This window comes from Fragaria vesca, linkage group LG6 (assembly GCF_000184155.1).
Source record: "Fragaria vesca subsp. vesca linkage group LG6, FraVesHawaii_1.0, whole genome shotgun sequence".
Lineage (NCBI taxonomy): Eukaryota > Viridiplantae > Streptophyta > Magnoliopsida > Rosales > Rosaceae > Fragaria > Fragaria vesca.
Window position 1 is genome coordinate 31,451,102 of NC_020496.1, and position 17,287 is coordinate 31,468,388.

The 17,287-nt window shown below is 38.3% G+C and overlaps 1 non-coding gene across 1 annotated transcript; it reads right to left on the reverse strand.

Annotated features, from left to right (window-relative positions):
- Positions 1-9,206: 9,206 nt before the first annotated feature.
- On the reverse strand, positions 9,207-10,366 carry LOC101304493. The gene is made up of 2 exons (XR_185046.1): positions 10,322-10,366; positions 9,207-9,602 (listed from the first exon to the last, which is right to left on the reverse strand). It is a non-coding gene; the product is annotated as an uncharacterized LOC101304493 (transcript).
- Between the last annotated feature and the right edge of the window lie 6,921 nt (positions 10,367-17,287).

The following is a 17,287-nucleotide window of genomic DNA, read 5'->3' on the forward strand; positions in this document are numbered from 1 at the left end:
TTCCTAGGATCTTTAAATGATGATTATGAATTTATGATGGAGACAATGCATTTGTGTTATCAATTCGTGTTTGTGAAAGGCAGTGGCGATGACTGAGAGACATACCGAGTTGTGGTAGGATGGCACAACCGCACAACATAAAATGATGATTATGAATTTATGATAGAGACGATGCATTTGTGTTATCGCTTTCGAGGGACAGGTGCTCACTCCTAGAATGAGGCCTGCATATGTGGGCTATAATAAGAATTGTGTGTGGAAATGGGCCATGCTGTTCAGCCCACCTTTGAAATTTTAAAATATTGCGCCGCGCTCTTTTCCGCGAAAGGTTGAAGTCTCTGTTTTCATCCCCAATTCCAAATACTGGGAAATTCCCAAATGAATGGGGGAATCATTCGGGGAAAGAACGTGTTGGATATTATAAGACAATTTGTTTCTAATTTTTGTCATAGATCGTTTAGCCGGGGCTATATTTTCTTCTCTATTAGTTCATAGAAGCTAGGAGAAGATGCAGAGTTGCAAGAGTTTGGGTTACAGCTTTTCGGATTTGAGAGGAATCAAAGCCTATAGAACTGTTATGAATTGAAAACTAACCTCTTACCTTGAGCTAATGTAATCATAATGCGACAATTAACTGAATCAAATAGTATTGCTCTCGCTCTTTTCCGCGAAAGTCATGTCTCTGTTTTAAACCTCAAATCCCAAATCAAAACTAATGTAATACAAACTCAATCCAGCAGAGTAAACTGGAAAATTTGTTTTAGTTATTATCTTATTACAACAAAAGCCTTCATTTTTTATTCAATCAGGTGTATCAAGTCTGTGGCAGCTATAGAAATCAAACAGGTACCTCATTGGTATGGTTATGGTTCTGGGCTTCATGCTCTGTCTCTCGCCCACCATTCCTGATGATCAGGTCTTTCAATTTCTGAGAGGCACGAACAACTGCTGCGATTGCATTACTTTCGGAAGAGTGTTTTCAGAGACTGGTAAGACTTGCTCACGAACCATACAAGGCAGATGCACCAGAAGAAGAGTAGAATCATTCCGAAAGGTTCAATAAGGACGAGTAACTCTAAAATCAGGGACAGGCTTCCAAGTAAGATGGTGATTTTGATCATCAGATCTTCCAAATCTGCATCATTGTTATCAGCTAGGATTGCCAGAACAATCAAAGAGAGGATGTAAATGCATGTCACAATGATGAATACGTTCATCCGCTGAGAGCCGTAGACCGTCGCATATGGAGACACATTGGGAAACTTGAGTTGCAGGCAGAATCCCAAGACGCCGATGAGAGAAATTATGCATGTATGTAATTTCACTATAGAGTATCCCTGAAGAGCAGCCTCCCTCCTTGTGCTGGTGCTATGACAGAGAAAAGTAACTTAGTTAAAAGTTGCTTTATATCAATGTCAATCAAATTAGTCACTGGGTGTGGAAAAAAATGATAAAAACAGCATAATTGGATGAGGAAGTGGATGTGTATAGTCTTTGTTACAAATCGAACAGTATAAATGAGTAATAGCAAATTGATACGATTGGAAACAAAGATATATGTCGATAGAAAAGACTTTGGCGCCTCCCAAGAACCCGTAGATATCTATTGAGGAAAACAGGGGCCTCTCAACTTTTTTAATCCGGCACGAGCCCTACAATGCTGGATACTAGCAATCTAGCATAAGCAGACCAAGTGCTAGCTCAGCTCTTAACTAGCCCCGAACTAATTACAGGCTAAATTAATCAATATATTACGCCAATTAAAGCTACTTTTATGAAAGAATTTGAATAAACGCTTTGATCGAACTCCTCAGGAATGTGAAGATGCACAACAGCATTATATGAGATATATCCACAGAGGAGTGAAGCAGAGGCCTCAGAGCAATTGAGCGTATCTCATGAGATTTATAATCCAAAGACAGCATCTACAGTTCAACTGCAATTTTGACATAAATAGATTTGCATCCTAGCTGCTCATGGCTATGATCAGGCTGCTCTCTGCTTTAAACAACCCTCTTAAAATCAAGTACAAGAGATGCGTAGTAGACCTAAGGAAAATAAATAGTAGAAAGCAAGTACAAGAGATTAAAAAGCAAGTGAATCTATTTTGAGCTCAGATGCACAGAAACGAAACATGTCTATATTACTAACACTTGAGAGGTAACAGAAGCGTTGTCCTCCATTCCAGTCGGCTGTTTGCCTTCTGAGGCGTTTCTACGTTACATTTCAAGAACTCAATCGCGATAAGAAAGAGGAGAAAGGCCTGCAGTTTGGGTAGTAGGGGTTGGCAGTGCGGTCTGCAGGACCCCGATCCGTCTCATTATGTCATTGTTTTTTTTGTTTCAACATTATGTCTTTGTTTTTTGAATCATTATGTGGGCTGGACTCACACCGACTAGACCTAGAGATTATTGCGTGGCCTGGTATTTTGTTAATTGTCCTATTGATTTGGCCCGTTTATGTCATATTGGAAGAAGGAGAGGAGAACCGAAAAATTCTGAGGCAGAAATCTTTTCAACTTGGTCTAATTATGTACAGAATTACAAACTGAAAACATAGGCATGAAATAGAAATTACAGTGTTACACCGGTAGTTCCTTGCTGAGGTTACTGGTTTCATCATGCTCTGTCGAATAGCGGCTCCTCTTGATCAAATCCTTCAATTTCTCATAAGCACGACCGAGTCCAGCAACTGATCCCATCAAACGGGCATTTAGTGAGATCAGTTTCACTTGGAATTCACCCAAAGCTAGAATAAGAGCTGCAACTGCTCTTTTGCATAGTGTTTTAGACAGTTGGTACGAACCAATTGCAGTGATCATCAGATACATGCTCTAGAAGAAGAGTGTGAGCCATCCGAAAGGCGGAAACAAGATGAGCAACTCTAAAATAGAAGCAAGAGTTCCAAGCAAGACGCCAATCTTATTCATGAATTCACCAAAGTCTCTATTACTCTGATTGATTTGGAGTATCATGACACTTAATAATCCGAAGTAAAGAGATATGCATAGGCGGAAGTATTCAAGGACCAAGGGGTGCCATGGCACCCCTCCAACTTTTATCTCAATGTGTTTTACTACAAAAACTTGGCCGAATTTAACCAAACCTAACTTAAACCATATACATTGGCACCCCTCACTCCCTCACGTTTTAGAAGCTCTTGTTGTTTAGTTATGCTAATAACTTCTTTTAGAAAGCGTTTCTTAAAGAAAGTAGTTAATTTATTCCTATTCTTAGTACAATTATGCTTTTACCTTACAAATTATTTTAATTAGATCACTGAAACTTAATGTTTGTATATATTGTACTTCATAAATAATGACAGCGTATTTAATATAAAAATGATGTTTAATTGAGTCTTTTCATTTTTGTTCTTACATCTGTCAATATGGGTAAATGATCGACAATTCATGGACTCTTCAAGAGAAAAAGTGTCGAATCTAAAGCTTGTATATTAATGCATATTTATTATTATTGAGGAACTCTAATATCAAAGCAATAGTTCTCAAAATCCTCCTATATCAGCGAAAATTAACTCTAATACAATGATTTTCGGGATATGCAAAAGCGATGAGTTAATTTATGTATAATTTAGTTTATGACTTTATTATATAATAGTAAGTTTTCAGCCATCAAGTTTACCCTATATTTTTTAACATTCTTATATTGGCCCCCCTCAGATATGATTTCTGGCTCCGCCTATGGAGATATGTCGGTAATAAATAGTTTCATCAGAATAGTTCTGCGACAGTCTGTCACAAGTGTAGGCGCATTTGCGAACTCCAGTGGGAGGCAAAGCCCTAAAATAGTGACGAGGGAGACTATGCACTTGTGCAGTGCCAGAACAGAACTTCTCCAAATTGCAAACTCCTCCATTATCTTGCTGTGATGATCATAAATTCGTAATTCATGAATCATGAGAGTATTAATTGGAGTATAATGTCATTGAAATTATATGTAATAATCAGCAAGAAAAGGATTAGTGAAACAAAAAAATTTAAACAAAATATATAATCAGCAGGGGATACAGGGTCCCCTGTCTTATTTTCATCAATATTAGTGACATATCTCTGAGTTCTTAATCAACAAATTACTCGAACACCCTGAATCTTTAGATTTAAGAAGAGCTCTCAAAAATACAAAATCTATACATGATGCTAACAAATGAATATCCTATTAACAAATTAAGAGAACTGGTGCCAGATGCCATAGTTCATATCACAGAATGTGGAATCTTTGACGAAGTCCATTTCCGAAGAAAAAAATAAGAGTAACAAGATATTTGAAGACGCTAGAGTTACAAATTTAGAGAGATTCTGAACACTTTAATGCTTCCATTTCATCTAAAAACTTTGTTAATATATTGTTTAGTTCACTAAGGAGGTGGGTGTGCGTATCAATTTACTTGAGTAGAAGAAATTGAATTGCTAAAACCAATAGCCAGAAAACACGTTACATCATATGTCAGGCTCTATAGTCTATACAATCTGTCGATAGTGACCTACAAACACTATGACCGATAACCTCATTAAAAATAAGCTCGAGAAAAACCTCAAGCGCAGGAAACAAAACCATAACACTTAAGTTCCAGAAAAGAATAAACTAGCTAGCTGTTTCCAAACATAGTGGTTTTGTTTTTCCAACAGAAGTTACAGAATAAACTAGCTAGCTGCCTCATTCAAATATTTCCAACAGAGTGGTAATATTTGAATGATAATATTTTCTGCTTCTGAATTATAAGCTCTTTAATGTGATCCTGGGGAGAAAAAGAAGAACTAGCAATAACTGTATATATATTGGCAAACTGAAGACTAGCAGCAAACATGATCCTTAGGACCAACAGAGCAACCAGGAAAAAGAAAAAACCAAGTAGAACTGTATCTAGAGAGAAGTAACAAATTTGAATCAAGGAAGACCAAAACCAAAGCCAAAAGTATATAGTAGTGAGAGGATATACTAACAATGATAAACGTTGAGACTTGAGAGTTTAAGTGCCCTCCTCCATTAATTCCACATACAGCTTTCTGGGAGCTCTTGCTCTCGGAAAAGACAATATGTAGGGGAGACTAGGCAAACAAAAAAAAAAAAAACAAGACGTCAGGTTGATCTGATAAAAATATATTAGACGTCTTTTTCTGCTTTTGCGTTTTCGTTTTCGTTGCATCCGACATTCACCAGACGAAAATGTCAAAAATGTCCAGACGAATTGAAGATTTCTGTTGAATCGAAATCAAGGATCATAGGAGAGGAGCGTAATTTTGCGTAATCTTCCGAGTCTTCGCGACTTGGAGATGATACTGGACGTCTTTTCCTGCAGTTCTTAATTTGTTGATAGCAGACGTGTTTCCAATTTTTTAGTAGTAGAATCAAGGATACTAATCTGACCAGGGAAAAAGAATCAAGGAAACTAAAAACGCGGAATCCATCAAATCTTACATCACCAATTTTCATACATGTTAAACACTTATGGCACCGAGCACATTTCGTCTTCTAACTCTTCTATGAATACATTCCCTTTTGGGCTTTTTTTATCCCGTTGGTTCTCACATGAATCTGAGTTATATGATTAACCAGGTACACCATATGACGTGGTGTTCCGGATATAGAGAATAATTACTCTACCTAAAAACATGGATATACTGTGCAACCAATGTAAAATCATTAGATTATTCTTTATTAAGATTAGTTATTTTTGCATGATGTCAAAAGCGGGGTCTACTACATTTTTTTTTTTAAGTTTGAAACCTAATCAAGTTGGGAGGTTCAGCCCTACGTCCGGTTTCAGTTATTTTATTGAAAAAAAAAAACAAAAGAGTACAAAGGGTTTACTACATCACCGCATGCATATGGGTCATGCTGATCCGGCCCACTTTGAATATTGATCCCGCTCCTTCTAATACCCAATATTTAGTCTCTGTTTTCAGCTCCAAAATTCCGAATGTCAAATCTCCTATCGAAAATTGCCATCTTCGCTTCAGCTAGTATAATTAATCATAATGATAATGCGACAGTTAACTGAATCGAATAGTATTGCCGAAAGTGATGTCTCTCAGTCTCTGTTTTAAACCCCAAACAAATCCCAAATCAAAATTAATGTATTACAAACTCAACAGCTTAAGATTGAATACTTTTCACTACTAGAAAAATCTCTACTAGCTACCCCTTTTCAGTTCAAAGTATTTGGGTGCCCAAAGTAGATTACTAATTTGGATTAGTGCTTTGAGCACAGTTGGGATCCGACGAGATAACTAATATGGATTAACAGGTGGGGACAAATTGGAATGAGTGTGTATGACATTTGATTCGGAATCTGTCAGAGAAGGTGTGAGGAGTTGTGGATTAAGGATTTCGAGGGTACTTAGCAATTTCGAGGACTTGATCGTTTCTAGTTAAAGTGTTTGCCGACTTTATTAGAAAAAAGAATTGGTATGAGGATCGAGTAACTATCGACATTCCAGAAGCATAAGAATAATGATTTCAGAAAGCAAGTCATTGTGTTAGTAATTTTAATTAGCGTCGGAACTAAAACTTGGATTCCAGGTAGGGTCTGTCGGGGAACTTTTTTTAAAATCGATAATTAGATTATAATTGAAATGAGTGATTTGTGTGACATTGATTGATTAATTCTTAATTGTTATCATTTTCGATAAAGTATATGATATCATTGATTTATGTGGTCGATGTTATCGCTTTTCATTAAAAACATATGGTCGATATTGAAATGCGAGTATTGATACTCAATTGATATGCATAATGCACTGAGGCATTGTGAGATTAGTGAGAATAACGATTATGGAGATGTGAGAATGAGATCGAGAAAATAAAGATACATTTTGTGTAGTTGAGTTTCCTCATAGGTTGTCCAAATCTAGGGTAGCCCATACATGCACAAGTTTAGGAAAGTATGCCCTTTGATAGCAGACATCGATAAAACGATCTTTTGGGTTTCAGGTTTGGAGATCATGAGTATAACAAGATGACTAACAAAAAAGGTACAAGTGGTGATATATTACTGATTGTTAAATCATATATTCGAGACATCTGAGTCACTTCCGGTTGGTAAAATATACGGTATGGGACGTGTAGGCTCACATGTCTTTGATGTATGAACTCATTAGCCAATAATTGAGGAAGACATTTATTAGCATACATGCATTGGATTGTTGTTATATTTGACATTACTTGATAACTTGATAGTTTGGCATAGTTAAAATTTAAGAATAACCTAAAAAGGTTTAGCCCTACTGAGCTTAAGCTTACCCCTATAGATTTTTATTTAGGTACGTATGAGAACACGTCTAGAAGATTGACGTTTAGCTGACGTGTACGAGAGTATAAAAGAGTTACGGAAGATTAAAAATGAGATATATATTTGCGAGTTTGTAATTATTTTTGTTATTACAATTTGTTTTGTTTTTAACAATTTTTGAAAAAGTATTTGAATTTGTATTATTTTCTTTTACTTTTCCCGCTCACGTCTCAGATTTGGTGTTGAGTGCTTAGAAATCATTGACACCGGATCCGAAATGTGACAGAAACAGTGCGACAACAAATAAATGTAGATATAGGTTAAATTTTGCATCTGTGCCTTCATTTGGCTACCGTATTTCTTTGGTATAATTCTGAAAAGCCATGGTAAAGATTCTCAAATTTGTCATCTTCTATTGGTCGTTAGATTTTTTATTGTTGTTTACGACAAAGAGAACGTGTTCTTTATGGCCAACTCGATTTATTTGCATACAGGGCATTTGCTAGTGTGCTACGTACAAGCCTTAGGCCTCAGCCATAATATAAAGTCCTAATCGAGATAATCTCCCCAAGCGAGGCCTTCATGTAACAACATGTGTCATTATGATATCTCTGTGTTATCTGTTGACGTATGAATGAAGTAACGCAATATAATTGCATGTTTTTTTGATACGAATATAATTGCATGTTGAACTGGTAACATATATACAGTTTTTAAAATATGCTCCAGAAGAAGAGTACCAGCCATCCAAAGGTGGAACCAATTGAAGATCTGCAGTTCTAAAATGAAAGCAGAAGTTCCCAACAAGATGCTGATTATTATGAACTCCTCTGATTCTTTACTACTATGATGAGCTTAGAGCATCATGACATTGACACACCTAGTGACCGAAAGAGCATTTCAATGAAATTCAGCCTCATCAGCGGGCAGTGCCGCTGCAGTCTGGAGGCGAATTTGCAAACCTTTGAAATTTCAAATTTGTTTGGATGCAGTTTTTCATGTGGGCTGGATAGACATTTGTTACTGGACTGATTAATCTAACCCGTTCTAAAAGCCTTGTTTATTGGGCCAGGCTTGTCCGGTCCAGAAGCAAAAGTACTGTTGATCCCCGCTCTTTTCCGCGAAACTGATAAGTACTTTGGATGGAAAATGGGCCCTTTGCCGGTTCGGCCCACCTTTTGAAATTTTAAAATATTGCAACCCCGCTCTTTTCTGCGAAATTTAAAGTCTCTGTTTACAGCCCAATTCCAGATACTGGGAAATTCCCTGAGGAATGGGGAATTATTCTCGGAAATACCATATTGGAGAGATATCTCTCTTGAAAAAATGGCGTAGATGCTTAAGCTGGGCTGGAGTTTCTTTCATAAATGCTGGGAGAAGATGCAGATTTACATGAGTTGGTTTACCGCTTTCGAGATTTGAGATGAATCAAAGCTTATAGAACTGTCATGCATTTAAATCCATTCTCATCCTTTGAGCTTGTGTAATCAGAATGCGACAACTGACTGAATCAAGTAGCATTATTGCTCGCGTTCTTTTAGGAAACGTGATATCTCTGTTTTAAACAACAAAATCCCAAATCAAAATAAATGAGTTACAAACTCTGTCCAGCAAGAAAAATAAAATATATTCGAATTATTAGTTTATTACAACAAAAGCGTGAAATAAGATGTCCAAATGTTTAGTACGATCAGGTGTATCAAGAGTTATCAAGTATAGATATTGCATACTCTGTCACGTTGGTGTGATTCTGATTCTGGGATTGATGCTCTGTAGCGCGCCTTTCATTGCTGATGTTCTGGTTCAGGGGCTGAAGCTCAATTTCGCGCTTGAGATTTCTGATTCTCATCTTTTCGGCTTCATCATTTCTAATCCTCCTGCCGCTGTTCCAATCACCCAGCGTCTGTCCGAATTCTCCCAATAAGGCTTTAATACCATGTTTTACTGCATTATTGCACAGTGTTAGCAGAGACTGGTGATACTTACACACGAACAATAAAAGGCAGATGCTCCAGACGGAGAGTATAAACAATCCAAACTTTTCTGTAAGGATGATCAATTCGATAATCGGAGGCAGGTATCCAAGTAAGAGGAAAACATATTTCATCAAATCTTCCAAATCTGCATCATCACCGCCACCAGCTGTTGGAATCATATTTATACAGAAAACGTGAGCCGATATCGAGATAATTAATAGGTTCATCAAGCGAGTGCCGTGGACTGTTTCATATGGAGATCCCTTCTGTTGGATGCAGAAGCCTAAGAAGCCGATGAGAGCATATGTATATGTAGGATTTGTAGGCGATGCCACAGAAGCACCCTGCCCCGTTGTCTTGGTGCTACGACAATCACATCTATATCAATCAAATTAGTAGAAAGACTTGGTGTCAGTAAGGAACTAAGGGTATGATCGATAAAAAAAATAAAATAAAAAAACTCTAACTAGATGGGACTTCCCATGGGCTTTAATATCATTAAGAGATGTAAAATCAATCAAAACTGTTTCGTTATGAGATATCAATAAGAGAATACCATATAGAATACCATCGAAAAACAAAGAACATGTTGAGAAAAATGATTGACATCTCCCAAACCAGTCCATGTTTCTTCACTATTTGTCTATCAAATGTAACACTAGAATCATGAAATAGCACTAGAATACAGATATATGAGAATCATGAAATAACACTAGAATCTACGAGTATGAAAGAGAAAGAGAGAATAGATCGATGAGATTGTAAAAATGTGTTTTGGCAGTATTTAGTATTGACACACTCACAGTACTCCACTCGAGCTATCCACCAGAAACTTTTGAGTTTTTACTACAAAATTTGATCTAAAATTACAGAAAAGATAAAGTAAAGGAGCTATAAGTACACTATTTCGTAAACTTCAGCAGAAATATAAAGTAACTAGAATAACAAAAACTGAAATCCTTATTAGTCTGTTCCCAGGTTGCCTGTAAGAGTATCTGACCAGTTTAACTTGATGAAAGATTAACCAGACACTAATGAATAGAACTTCGACTACAGAAAATTGAAGACAATCGAATTAAAGATTAATTTGTACTGACCTCTCTAGTCCTGCATTATCATTTTGGTGGCCGTCTCTCTCCGTACTTGTGCTGTGGTTATATATGGTCATGAGAGGATTAATCAGATTGGAAGTACATCACTATTCCATACTTGAATAGAAAATTATGTAAGAAATACTGAAATACAGAGCAGTTAATTAAGGAGCAAAAATCTTTCTTAATCATCCTAGACATACAGATAGACACATGTCGGAAGTTCATGTTGTCCTCTGTGAACTCCTATGGAAGAGAGGCAGAAAGCTGGGTAGAAATGGGAATACAATTAATACTAAGCATTTAAGCAATCTGCAGTCCCCAACCCAAATGAAACTCCGTTTTTGGTTTTAAGAGAACACTAAAAGCTCCATTTTGGATTTGTAGAACTTAAGTTTGAATTTGTTGGAATTAATGCACATTGATCAACTCTAAAGATGTCTAGAGAAATCAAGGAAGCCCTAGAGTCGGCTAGATTAATCTAGATCATTGAGAATAATCATGTACGTTAGCTAGCTTGTGTAGAATCATCTGGACTAATCATGCATGTAATTAACTAAGTTGCTAGCTAGATGTACCTAGATATGTCCAACATGTCGGTGGCACTAGCCAAGCCTACAAGGTCGGCTAAACAAGACTATAAATATATGTACCACTTGTAATACAAGTAACAAACTTATGAGTGAATGAAATTACTTTGAAGCAAGCTTGTAAACCATCCTCCTGTATTCCATATCCTCTATACTACCATCTCCTCTTATTCTCCTAAACTAGTTTGTCTAAACTACTTTTCCTAGTTAACATATTCCTCCCAAGTCTAGCTCCTACATACGAGAGTCCTAAATACATTGTCCTAACCCACTACACACATTTCTAACAGTGGTTTCAGAGCCACTTCTAAAAACTAACAGAATAGTCCAGCTTGTCAAGAACATATCTCCGAGTTCTCATAGCACAAAACTTTACTCAGATCAATTTTGGGCAATCTAAAAGTGAATACTATAAGGGACGACTGTATATGAGTACTATGCAATTAATCCCCCCGTAATCGTATACATGTAAATTAATCAAGAGAAACTATTTGTTGTAGTATATATATGTTCTAATTACAGCAGCCTCTGTGATCCAGCATGCCGTGATCGAGGGGTTGATTCAAGAAGACTAAGCCGTAGAAGTGGCCAAAGCCATAGATGAGGAGTGGAAGACGACGGCCGTCTGTGGAAGAGGAAGAGCAGGAGGACTTGATTCAAGAGGAAGAACGGTTAGCAGCGCGGGTAGGGGAAGAATTTTGCTATATGTGTATGTTTTTCAAGAATGATGAAGCAGCAGATAAGAGGAAGAGAGCGGCGACGCGGTGGAAAATGACGCGCACGCGTGGAAAAATAGGCTAGCTAGCAGTGCGGGGAAGAATTTTACTCTCTGTTTGAAGAATGAGAAGCCATAGAAGAGGAAGAGAGCGCGCGGAGGCACAGTGGAAGATCGACTCGCGCGCACGCACTTAGAAAGAGGAAGACTAGCTAAGACGCGTGGGGGCGTAGTGAAAGAGAGCGGCGGCGCAGTGCGATATGACACGCCGAGAAAGAGGAAGACTAGCAGGACGTACGTGATTGAAGAAGAAGATGTCGTTGAAGCCGACGTAGCGGTGTATAGGACGGCGGAGTAGAAGAGAACGAGGGCGAAGCTGGAGAAGAAGAGGGCAGTACAAAGGCCGGAGAAGAAAAGGAAGACACGAAGATGTGTTTCAAGAGACTAAGGTATACGGTATACCAGAGGAAGAGGAGGGCGCGGTTGAAGATGACGTTCCGATAAAAGTACGGCGGTGGAATGAGGCGAGACGTACTCCATCTCTAGGTAAGAGGTGGAGCACGTCAACACATTAAAACAACAGTTTGAGAGTGACAAATCCAGAAAAGTTAGAAAGAAAACTAGCAACTTACAGTAGAGGGCGTTGAAGATCTTCGGCAATGCTGCCCATTATAGCAGCTTTAGGGTTTTGGAGTTGATTTGAAGTAAGATTAATGCAAGAGATGCCTCTTATTTATAGAGGTCGTCATGCCCGCAGGGATCCCAGAAGTGTGACTCTGTCACCTGGGAACATTGGTATCATCAATGGCGAGGAGAACGGGGTTTTCCATATATATATATTTGGTTCCAACGTCATTTGAGTTCCCCCGCACTTTATTTTATTTTTTTATTTTTAGTTTTTTTTGGGTCAGATATAAGATTTACTAAAGCCCAAATGCAAAAGACTGGTTACAAGGGGAGCCAAGCCCACAACATGTTCTTCGTTCAGCATTATACGAAGTGGGAATCTTCAGTCATATAAGACAAATCTAAAGAGAAGGTATTGAGTATTGACTGGGGGAAAAAGAAGAACTCACCCGTGAGATGGATGTAAGGATTCACCCATTGCGGAAGGTAGAAATTGGGCAATGATGTGGATCGCTTCATCGGATCTATCTCTGATCTCAACATCTGATGCAGGGACGTCTTCAGGATTGATTTTGCCGGTGTTTAGCTCTCAGAAGTGTCTGGCCCGCAAATGAGAACGAATAACAAATTTTCCGTTCGGCCAGAAGCGCTGAACCCGTAAAGCGGAGGCTGAGTGTGCAATGTAGGGTTGATTTATCTACCTTAAACGCTGCGCTTTCCTCATATCCACTGCCACAGCCACCTCTGATCGAATGCCATTCCCTCCTCCGCCACGATGTTTGGTTGCTTTCGTTGACTTGGAGTTTCCCATTTGCTAGATAGAGACAGTGGATCTAGATTCTGGAACTAACTTGTGAATGCTTTTGGTCAACTGGCTAGTTGTCTTTATTACTCTCTCATTGTTGTCGTTATTGGGTGGGCCAGGATTTATTGCAAAAACATCGTACTTCTTGCCTTTCGGGCCCAAGTAGTAACTTCTGTTAATAAATTTGCTTAACTGACAAAAACCTTTCCGTCCAAAAGGATGAACTCCCTTGCACGTACGCGCATGGCGTCTTCCTTCTTCGTCCACTCATATGTGTGTGGCTATGTGTTTCTTTAAGAAGCAATCCATGCAGAAAAACAAAATGACCAATCTGGAAAAGACTCCAACAGTTGAGAGAAGAGAAGTACTAGTCGTGGCGGATAACTAACACGTGAAGCAACTGGAATTGGTCTGTCTCACATACTTATCTAGAGTTAATTTACTATTTACATAAGAAAGAAGATAAGTTTAGAAATCAACCATCCGGAGTAAATACCCTGATTTATCTATTATTTATTTTTCTTTTCAAGTAAATAAACGAACATAAAAAAAATGTGAAAACATAAGATGCTAAAGGTGTAGTGTGACGAAAGATTAAACGGTCCATGTCTTCGAGCTTGGTCAAGGGGCCATTTCCGATGATCGGCTCCTGCATTTTAGTGAAAGGTCAATGGTGATGACTGAGACACAAACCGAATTGTGGCAGGACGACGCAACCTAAAAAAACTGACCGAATTTATAGTAATGAATTTATGATGGAGATGCATTTGTGTTATTAATTCGTGTCTTCGAGCTTGGTCGAGTCATTCGAGTGGCCATTTCCGGATATCAACTCCGGCATTTTGTGAAAGGCAGTGGCGATGACTGAGAGACATACCGAGTTGTGGTAGGATGGCACAACCGCACAACATAAAATGATGATTATGAATTTATGATAGAGACAATGCATTTGTGTTATCGCTTTCGAGGGACAGGTGCTCACTCCTAGAATGAGGCCTGCATCTGTGGGCTATAATAAGAATTCTGTGTGGAAATGGGCCATGCTGTTCAGCCCACCTTTGAAATTTTAAAATATTGCTCCGCGCTCTTTTCCGCGAAATGTTGAAGTCTCTGTTTTCATCCCCAATTCCAAATACTGGGAAATGAATGGGGAATCATTCGGGGAAAGATCGTGTTGGATATAATAAGCCAATTTGTTTCCAATTTTTGGCATAGATCGTTTGGCCGGGGCTAGAGTTTGTTCTCTATTAGTTCATAGAAGCTAGGAGAAGATGCAGAGGTGCAAGAGTTTGGGTTAGAGCTTTTCGGATTTGAGAGGAATCAAAGCCTATAGAACTGTTATGAATTGAATACTAACCTTTTCCCTTGAGCTAATGTAATCTTAATGCGTCAATTAACAGTCAAATAGTATTGCTCTCGCTCTTTTCCGCGAAAGTCATGTCTCTGTTTTAAACCCCAAATCCCAAATCAAAACTGATGTATTACAAACTCAATCCAGCCGAGTAAACTGGAAAATTTGTTTTAGTTATTATCTTATTACAACAAAAGCCTTCATTTTTTATTCAATCAGGTGTATCAAGTCTGTGGCAGCTATAGAAATTAAACAGGTACCTCATTGGTGTGGTTATGGTTCTGGGATTCATGCTCTGTCTCGCGCCCACCATTCCTGATGATCAGGTCATTCAATTTCTGAGAGGCACGAACAACTGCTGCGATTGCATTACTTTCCATTAATCGGCGATTCAAATCAACGAGTTTCTGCTTCAATTCTCCAAAGTCTCCTTTGAGATGCTCAACTGCATTTTGGAAGAGTGTTTTCAGAGAACGGTAAGACTTGCTCATGAACCATACAAGGCAGATGCACCAGAAGAAGAGTAGAATCATTCCGAAAGTTGAAATCAGGACGAGCAGCTCTAAAATCAGGGACAGGCTTCCAAGTAAGATGGTGATTTGGATCATCAGATCTTCCAAATCTGTGTTATTGCCATCGGCTAGGATTGCCATCACAATCAAAGAGAGGATGTAAATGCATGTCACAATAATGAAAACGTTCATCAGCTGAGAGCCGTGGACCGTCGCATATGGAGACACATTGGGAAACTTGAGTTGCAGGCAGAATCCCAAGACGCCGATGAGAGAAATTATGCATGTATGTAATTTCACTATAGAGTATCCCTGAAGACCAGCCTCCTTCCATGTGTTGGTGCTATGACAGAGAAAAGTAACTTAGTTAAAAGTTGTTTTATATCAATGTCAATCAAGTTAGTCACTGGGTGTGGAAGAAAATGATAAAAACAGGGGCTTCCTAAACAATCGAAAGTGTTGGATATGGGAAATGAGGAAGTGGATGTGTATAATCTTTGTTACAAATCGAACAGCATAAATGAGTAATAGCAAATTGATACGATTGGAAACAAAGATATATGTCGATAGAAAAGACTTTGGCGCCTCCCAAGAACCAGTCAATATCTGTTGAGGAAAACAGAGGCCTCTCAACTTTTTTTTTTTTTTTTATCCGGCACAAGCCCTTCAATGCTGGATACTAGCAAATAGCAATCTAGCATAAGCAAGACCAAGAGCTAGCTCAGCTCTAAACTAGCCCCGAACTAATTCTAAGCTAATTTAATTAATATTGCACCGATTAAAGCTACTTTTATGAAAGAATTGGAATAAATGCTTTGATTGGATTCCTCAGGAATGTGAGAATGCACAACAGCATCATATGAGATACACAGAGGAGCGAAGCGGAGGCCTCAGAGCAATCTAGTGTATCTCATGAGATTTATAATCCAAAGGCAGCATCTAGAGCTGCAATTTTGACATAAAAGAGATTTGCATCATAGCTGCACATGCCTATGATCAAGCTGCTCTCTGCTTTAAACAACCTCTTAAAGAAAATCAATGAAAGTTCGTCTCTCTTACAAACAGAGAATTCGTCGGCAGAAATGCACAGTAGAAATAAGGTAAAATAAACTTTAGATAGCAACTGCAAGAGATCAAAGAGCGAATGAAGCTATTTTGAGCTAAGATGCACAGAAACGAAACATGTTTATATTACTAACACTTGTAAATCTTGAGAGATAACAGAAGCGCGGTCCTCCATTCCACGGCCTTTTGCCTTATAAGGGTGCGGAGCTCAATCTCACTCTTCCTGATTCAGCTTGAGAAAATGATGCATTTCGATCCCGATATGAAAGAGGAGAGACCAGTTAGGGCCGATTAGCCGTCTTTAACCGGGCCGGTCACATTTCGTCTCATTATGTCTTTGTTTTATATTGTGTTTTCTCTCTGTTTTCCTGATCAATTATAGTTTGCTTGAGAGCTTGACTATTACTTATAAAACTAATCACAAAATCATATATATCATCGATGCAATCAACTAACAATTATCGTATAAAAAAAACTAACAATTATGAACGATCTAAATTCAGATTTCTTTTGGTCAGAGACTCAGAGTGCGGGTGTTGTTGCTCATCCAAGCCTCTTCATAATGTATGTTCTGTAAATATTACTTCGGAAGTTCTTTTTAAAAATATCAGGTTCATAATGTTGTTACTTACCTTTCTATTGAAAGTTTTCGTCTCCACTTCTCAAAAATATTACCTGCTACGTGACAACTTCTGAACTCAGAGGAATCCAATGATTCCAATCTGATATACATGAATTTTCTGCTGCTTGAATTAAATTTTACAAAACTGCAAATACATAGTTCAACCTGGCAGTTTAACCCATTACCCGCTAACTGCCCGCTAACCGCCCGCTAATAACCCGCTCATTTCCGCCCCATTACAGTTTTACACTAACGGGTTGACAACCCGCTAAGAACCCGCTAACTAACAGGCGGAAACAGGTTACCCAACAGAACCCGCCCAACCCGCTAAAGAAAAAAAATAGAAAATGACATCCCACTACCATAGAAGTTGTAAAACACAAAAAAACCATCTTTCAACAGATTTAAACAGATAAGGACATATACTCAGGCCCACAATGTATAATACCACACCCTGTCAGCAATTTTTTATGCAAAATACCTAAAAAACCATTCTTTTCTGAAATATCTACAAAACTGTCACTGGCTCAAAATACCACTTCTCCACCATTTTCAGATCTGATCTCTACACCGATTTTTCTTCTTTTCTTCTTCTTCTTCTTCTTCTTCTTCTTCTTCTTCTTCTTCTTCTTCTTCTTCTTCTTCTTCTTCTCTTCTCTCTCTCTCTCTCTCTCTCTCTCTCTCT